Here is a 7879-nt window from a genome sequence, read left to right as displayed (position 1 = left end):
TGTGTGTGTGTGTGTGTGTGTGTGGTGGTGGTGGTCATGGGGCCTATGGGGTTCAGTGGAGCCAACTGAGTACCACCTCTGGCTTCATTATACCAAGAGATCCAGGCCACTCTGCTCTGCCATGGTCACTAATTCAGGGATGAGCATGTGACGGTGGGCCAAAGACAGTGGTACCAGAGACTTTCTTCAACTATTGCAAAGAGACTCTCTTCCTGTTGGGGATGCTATTCCAGAGGATGCAAGATGAGAAGATTTAAGTCTGGAGTGGCCAGGGAAATCCTTGCCGTCTTTCAGGGAGAATGGGCCAGGGAATGGCACGTTGGAAGGCAGAGCCAAGAGACACTCGTTTAGCACCTTGATCCAGCCATACCTGAAGTCTACTGGTAGATCTGTCCGTTACCCAAGCTGACATATTCTCATTCCTGCCTAATCCAGTTTGAATTGGGTTTTATGTCACTTGTAACTGAGTTTTAATTAAAGTAGCTGGGGAGGAAACCTGGGCAGGGGAGGGGAAATGTGCCTGCTGGGAATAACAGGGTCAGAACATGAGGCACAGGGCCCTACCTGGCTGACTCCTGACATGGTGGGTTCAGCACCAGGCCTCTTGCTGGTGGCGCTCATGCCAGGACTTGGCTGGGCCCCAGGAGCCTTGATCCTTCCCTCCATGTACATTCTGTTGTCCGTTGTGCCACGGCCAATGGGGGTACAAAGGGAGGGGCATCAGTTGCTGTGGTCCCACAGGAGAAATCCAATCAAAGTTCCACCAAACCCATTATCTAAGCACCTCTTCAGCAGCCCACGTGGAACCTGTAATATAGAGAGCCTGACTCAAGGGAAGAGTCAGGGCCAGGCCTGGCACTGAGGGGCATGCCCCAGAACCAAAGAGCTAGCCACGTGCAATTTACGCACAAATTCTTCCTGATTCTCACAATGACTCTGAAGAAAAGGAGGCTCTGGGAAGCAAAGTGACTTGCCCAGGGTCCAACACCAACTGGGCCACAGAGCAGGAATTAAACCATGGCCTGTTGGATCCCAAAACACACATAATTTTCTCCTACCACAGCATTTCCTAATGGGTGCTCTTTGGTCCTAATATTGGTCCCATGAGGTATATCGCAAAAAAACATTCTGAGACCAAATGTGTTTGGAAAGAGCAGAGTTAAAATGGAACAGGCTCTGTGCTGCAGGACTTCTCAGAGCCTTTAATATACATTTTAGATATGCATTTTCAAGAGTGCCCGAGAATGTCACGGCCACTGCTGTTATAGATGAAAACTCCAAGTTCTTCTTGGGCTTAAGGAACAGGAGTTGGGAACATCTGTCTTGAGAACCCCAAGGTCTCCAATGGCATATGTAGTTCACCAAAGCACCCCGCCCCCCCAGCTGCCTCTGCCCTGGACACATCCCTTTCTAAAGCTTTCTTGGTGTCTCTCCTGCCTCTCCCGTCCAACCTCATATTAGACTGTACCACCATCCCCTACACAAACATGCTGTTTTAACCTGGGCAGCCTCCTGCAGTCCTAATCCCAGAGACCCCCAGCCTCTGTGCCTGCAGCCCACTTCTCTGCCTCTCCAACCCCCACCCCCATTCTTCAGCCTCCCACCTCTTCTCCAAGCTTCCAGCCACCTCAGCTCTCCCCTCAGCCTCTGAGTTCCTCCGAGGCAACATTAACGCTATTTCTATGGGTGCATCACAGACCCCATTTTACTGTTAATGAGTTTCTAGGAGGTAAATCCTACCCCTCCATGAGACCGTGGGATCTTGGAGATCTTGATGGTGTTTTCACTTTGAATCATGGCAGGCCAGCCAACAGACACGGAGGAACCTTCTATTTGCTGGGCACGTTTGTAAGCAGTATTCTCCCAACCCCCCTGTGAGGTCAGTGGGTTTAGCCCTGAGGCTCAGAGAAGCCCAGTCTCTCGTCCAATACAGCACAGCTAGCCTGCAGAAGATCTGGATTCAGACCCAGGACTGTGAGGCTCTCGAGACTGCTTGTCTCACCATATTATCTTGCCTCCAAGCCACTCATTCTCATTCGTTTACCTACGCAACCAACAACTGTTTCACGGGACCCATGCCCAAGCTAGGCACAGCACCAGGCCCTGAGGGTACACTGGGTGTTCGGAAGGCTCTCACCGTTTATCAGGGGCACAGAGGAGGTGCCCCCCTCAGCCACGAACCCAAATCCCCACTCCCTCCTACTTTCCTCCCACCCTTGCCCACCCTCCAGTTCTTCCCACAGCTGGACCAGCACCCCCACAATGCAAACAAGATCTCCATTCCCGTGGGACGCCCACCCCAGGTGCAGTCCCCGCCTCCCAAAAGATCTAGTCTCTCACTTGGCACAGGGAAGTCAGCACTGCGACCAAGTCCCTCCATCTCCCTGGGGAGTTCCTCTCTCCTCCTGTCTCTCTCCCATGAGGACTCCCTGCACATTCCCCTTTCCTCCAGGCCTTCCTGCCCCGGGGGTGGATGACCCATCTGGAGGAACCCCCTTGAGACCCCTTGAACACACCCCCCATTGTTCACTGTCTCCACCTCAGAATCCTCAGGCCCCAATATTCCACAAGCTGAAATTTTAAGGGGGCAGAGGCTCCAGAAGGGATCCAGCCGCCTCTCTGTCCCCATCTGGAACTTACAAACTCTGTGAGCATCTGAACAAGGGATGCCCCCAACCCTAATAGAAAGGCATGGAATCTGAGGACAGAAATGAGGGGGTGGCTGGTACATATAGATGATGTCCTCCTTTTGGAGCACTTGGTGCCTTTTCTTTTTATTCACAGCTTTATTGAGATTTAATTCCCATACCATACATTTCTCCCGTTTAAAGTGTATAATTCAGGGGCACCTGGGTGGCTCAGTTGGTTAAGCATCTGCCTTGGGCTCAGGTCATGATCTTGGGGTCCCGGGATCGAGCCCTGTGTCAGGCTCCCTGCTCAACAGGGAGTCTCCTTCTCCCTCTGCCTGACCCCCCACTCGTGCTCTTTCTCTCACTCTCAAATAAATAGTGTACAATTCAGTGGCTTTTAATATATTCACAGAATTGTTTGACCGTCATCCAATATTAGAACATTTTTATCACCCTAAGTAGAAACCTCACACCTTGTCGCCATCACCTCCATTCTCCCACCCAACCTCCAGCCTTAGGCTACCATTAATTTACTCTCTGCCTTTTAGATTTGCCTATTCAAGACATTTCAAATAAATCGAATCATGCAATATGTATTCCTTGGTGAATGGCTTCTTCACTCAGCAAAATGTCAAGATTCATCCAGGTTGTAGCCTACATCCATCATTCCCTTTTATGGCCAACATACTACATGTATATATCCATTCATCAGTTAATAGACATTTGTATGTTTCTACTTTTTGGCTATTCTGAATAATACTGCTATAAACATTCATGCACAGATTTTTGTGTAAATATATGTTCTCATTTCTCTTGAATATATATCGAGGAGAGTAATCGCTGGGTCATATGCTCACTCTATGTTTAGGCTCTTGGGTAACTGCCAGACTGTTTTCCGAGGGAGCTGCCTCATTCTACATTCCCAGATGCAGTGTATGAGGGTTCCAACTTTCCCACATCCTGACCAACACTTGTTATTATCTGCCTTTTTTAATTCTAGCCATCCTAGTGGGTGTGGGTATGAAGTGTGGGTATCCCATTGTGGTTTTGATTGACCTCTCCCTGATGGCTGATGAGATGGAGCATCTTCATTTCTTTATTCATTTTTTTAAAGATTTTATTTTTGGGGCACCTGGGTGGTGCAGTCAGTTGGGCATTCAACTCTTGGTTTTGGCTCAGGTCATGATTTCAGGGTCATGAGATCAAGCCCCCCATTGGGCTCTGCTCTCAGTGCAGAATCTGCTTGAGACTCTCTCTGCTCCCCCTCCTCACCGGCACTCACTTACTTTCTTACTCAAATAAAATAAATAAATCTTTAAAAATAAATAAATATTTTTAAGTAATCTCTATGCCCAACATAGAACTTGAACTTACAATTCCGAGATCAAGAGTTGCATGCTCCATTGACTGAGCCAGCCAGGTGCCCCACGATGGAGCGTCTTTCCATGTGCTTATTGGCTATTTGTATATCTTCTTTGGAAAAATGTCTACTAGAGTCCATTGTTCATGTATAAATTGAGTTGTCTTTTTACTGTTGAGTGGTAAGAGTTCTTTATATATTCTAGACGTAAGTCCCTTGTCAGATACATAATTTGCAAAAATTTTCTCACATGATGTGCATTGTATTTTCACTTTTTTGTCCTTTGAAGCGCAAAAGTTCTAAATTTTATTGAAGTCTTATTTATCTATTTTTTCTTTTCTTGCTTGTGCTTTTGATGTCATTTCTGAGAATCCATTAGATTATTTTTTTTTAAAGATTTTATTTATTTATTTGACCAGAGAGATACAGCAAGAGAGGGAACACAAGCAGGGTGTGTAGGAGAGAGAGAAGCAGGCTGCCCACCAAGCAGGGAGCCCGACATGGGGCTCGATCCCAGGACCCCGGGATCATGACTGAGCCAAAGGCAGACGCTTAACGACTGAGCCACCCAGGCGCCCCTAGATTATTTTTTATTAGAACATAAATCCAAGGTCATGAAGACTTAGGTCTATGTTTTCTTCTAAAAGTTGTGTAGTTTTAGCTCTTACACTAAAACTAGGATCCATTTTTAATTTTTTGTATATGGTATGAGGTAGGGATTCAACTTCATTCTTCTGCATGTGGATATCTCAGCACCATTTGTTGAAAAGACTATGGTTTCTCTATTGAATTGTTTTGGCACACTTCTGGAAAGTCAACTGCCTGTAAATGTGAGTGTTTATTTCTGGATTCTGAATTCTATTCCATTGATCTATACGTCCAGCATCATTTCAGTACTATACTGTCTTGATTACTGTAGCTTTGTAGAAAGTGTTGAAACTGGGAAGTGTGAGTTCTCTAATTTCATTCTTTTTCAAGATTGTTTTGTTACTGAGTGCCCTTTTATAAGTGGTTTCCCCATCTGAGGAATGGGGGAATTTCTCTTGGAAATGTCTATGATGGAAGAAAAATACAGCAGAGAAAAATGGTAAGTGACCTATAATATATATTTCAGGAGACCACCAAGGACAGCTGTCCACACCAAACCCCCCACCCTGGCCCTGGACCTGGACCTACCAGAAAGCAGCTGGATGAATCAGCAAGACTTTGCCTCTCTATTCACCTCCTCGTGCTTGGAATGGGCTCTATCTGAGCCTATCCTCTGCCTGTTGGGTTGAATTGAATTCTTTTGGTAAATAATGTAATTAACCTGGGAGTAGATGATAGGTCCAATTATTCTCAAGCAGAGGTCTAGGAATGCCTTTTGGGCAATGTCCAGCTATGAGGTGGAGGTTTGAGAAGAAGTCCAGGGACTCTCTGACCTCCTCTGACTGCAGGGCAGTGTGGTTTCCCTGGGGCTTGTCACAGTTTCAGTGGCCTCCGTTACACAATGGAGATAACAATCTTTGCCCTGCCTACCTCACAGGTATTATTCTGTCACTGTAACCTCTTCTGGAGAGCCTTCCCTGACTGCCCCCGGCTAAGTTGGGCCTCTCTTCTCTTGGCACCCATAGCCCCTGGGAATTCCTCCATCCTAGCACTTCCCGCCATGCATTGTCAAGATTCTTCCTCGCTGTGTCCTCTGGTTTGTGAGCTCGATGAAAGCAGGAGCTGGGTTGGCTTCATCCCTGTGGCGCCCGCACCCAGCACCCAGCACCCAGCGTACGTTAGACGGAACTGAGCTGCCAGTGTTGTGACACGCTGGCAGGCCAGGCTGTCCCCGGGCACGGAGTGGTGACTCCCTCCGAGGTTCATGAGGGGAAGGCTTCCTACCTGCGGCAGCCACATGGCAAGGCCAGTCACCGCGTGCTGCCTTCACACTGCTTGGCTTCCAGAGTGGACGTGATGGAGCTTGGTGCTGATTGTGGACGCCACCCCAAAGTTCAGCTCTCGAGAGCTGGTGCTAGATGCTCTCCCAGCTGGAAGTTCTCTCACTCTAAATGAGTCCAGGTGCTTTACTCCTTGGATACCCTCTCTTCCCCTGGGTTGTTCAGCACGTATTGATGCAAGGAGTCAGAGCGTGAAAGAGAAAACGCGGTGGCACGTCCCCAAATTGCCACTTGGTTTTGGGATGTAGCCAACTGAACACACACACATTTACTCACTCATTCACGGAGCACTGACTCTGCCAAAACCTGTGCAGCTGAATACAGGGTCCCGCAGATGACAGGGACAGGGTCCCGCATTCAGGAAGCTCACAGTCTCTGGGGCACTTGGGGGGCTCAGTCGGTTGCCTTCAGTTCAGGTCATGATCTCAGGGTCCTGGGATGGAGCCCCACATTGGGCTCCCTGCTCAGAGGGGAGCCTGCTTCTCCCTCTGCCCCTCCCCACCACCATGCTTTCTCTCTCTCTCTCAAATAAATTAATAAAATTTTTTAAAAAAATAGAAGCTTACAGTCTGGTGGGAGAACAGTCATATAAATGTAATGGTGGGAATGTGAGGGGATAAGATTGTCGATGTGGGAGTGTGCCCTCCCTGCCCCTTTCGATATCTCTCCCCCCTCCTTTATTTTTATTTATTTATTTTTTTAAAAAAGATTTTATTTATTTATTTGACAGAGAGAAAGACAGCGAGAGAGGGAACACAAGCAGGGGGAGAGGGAGAGGGAGAAGCAGGCTTCCTGCCGAGCAGGGAGCCCGATGTGGGGCTCGATCCCAGGACACCGGGATCATGACCTGAGCCGAAGGCAGACGCTTAACCGACTGAGCCACCCAGGTACCCCTCTCCTCCCTCCCTTAAAGGGGAGTTCTGTCTTCGACACTCCAGGACTTTAGGAAGATAAGAGACAGGATCAAAGACGAAGGAAGAAGAAATCTCATTTTCTGGGTCATTTCTCAATTTCTTCTTTGTTGCAGAGAATCAGGGTAATGAGCAAAGTTGAAATTAGAGGTTAAATCAATTCACATAAAGAGAAATTAACTTTACACCCACCAGGATGGCTGTGATCAAAGAAACGGAAAAGAGGTATTGGGGAGGAGGTGCAAACATCAGAACCCTTGTTCAGAGCCGGTGCGAACGTTACGTGGTGCAGCCACTAAGGAAAACAGTTGGTGGTTCCTCAAAAAGCTAAACATAAAATTACCATATGGCCCAGTAAATCCACTTCTAGGTAGATACTGAGAGAACTGAAAACAGGGACTCAAACATAGCAGCATTATTCCCAGGAGCCAAAAGGTGGAAAGAACCCAGAAGTCCATCAACAGAGGACTGGGTAAACAAAATGTGGAATATCCACATGGTGCAATATCATTCAGCCATCAGAAGGAATGAAATTCTGATAGATGCTATGACAAGGAGGAACCTTGAAAACATTATAGTAAGTGAGATAAGCCAGATACAAAGGACAGATACTGTATGATTCCACTTATATGAGGTTTCTAGAATAGGCAATTTCATAGACACAGAAAGCAGAATAGAGGATACCAGGGGCTTGGGGAAAGGGGGAAATGGGGTGTTATTGTTTAATGGGTACAGAGTGTCTGTTGGGGAAGATGAAAAAATCCTGGAAACGGCAGTGATAGTCATGCAATATTGTGTATGTACTTAATTCCACTGAATTGCACTCTCAAAAATGGTTAAAGTGTTAAAGTGTATGCTGTTTTTTAGTGTATATTTTACCACAATAAAAAATAAGATCTTTTAAGAGGTTAGATTAATTCTATAATAAAGAACTTACGCAGCGTGAGTACAAGGAGAGAGAGGAGAGAGGAGATGCGGGTGGAGCAGGTTTGGGAGCATTCAGTGAAGCAAAGATTTGGGATCAGCTGTTCCCCACGGAGGACCTGGCAC

This window comes from Phoca vitulina, unplaced genomic scaffold (genome assembly GCF_004348235.1).
Source record: "Phoca vitulina isolate PV1807 unplaced genomic scaffold, GSC_HSeal_1.0 scaffold2, whole genome shotgun sequence".
Lineage (NCBI taxonomy): Eukaryota > Metazoa > Chordata > Mammalia > Carnivora > Phocidae > Phoca > Phoca vitulina.
This window is presented reverse-complemented; position numbering follows the sequence as displayed.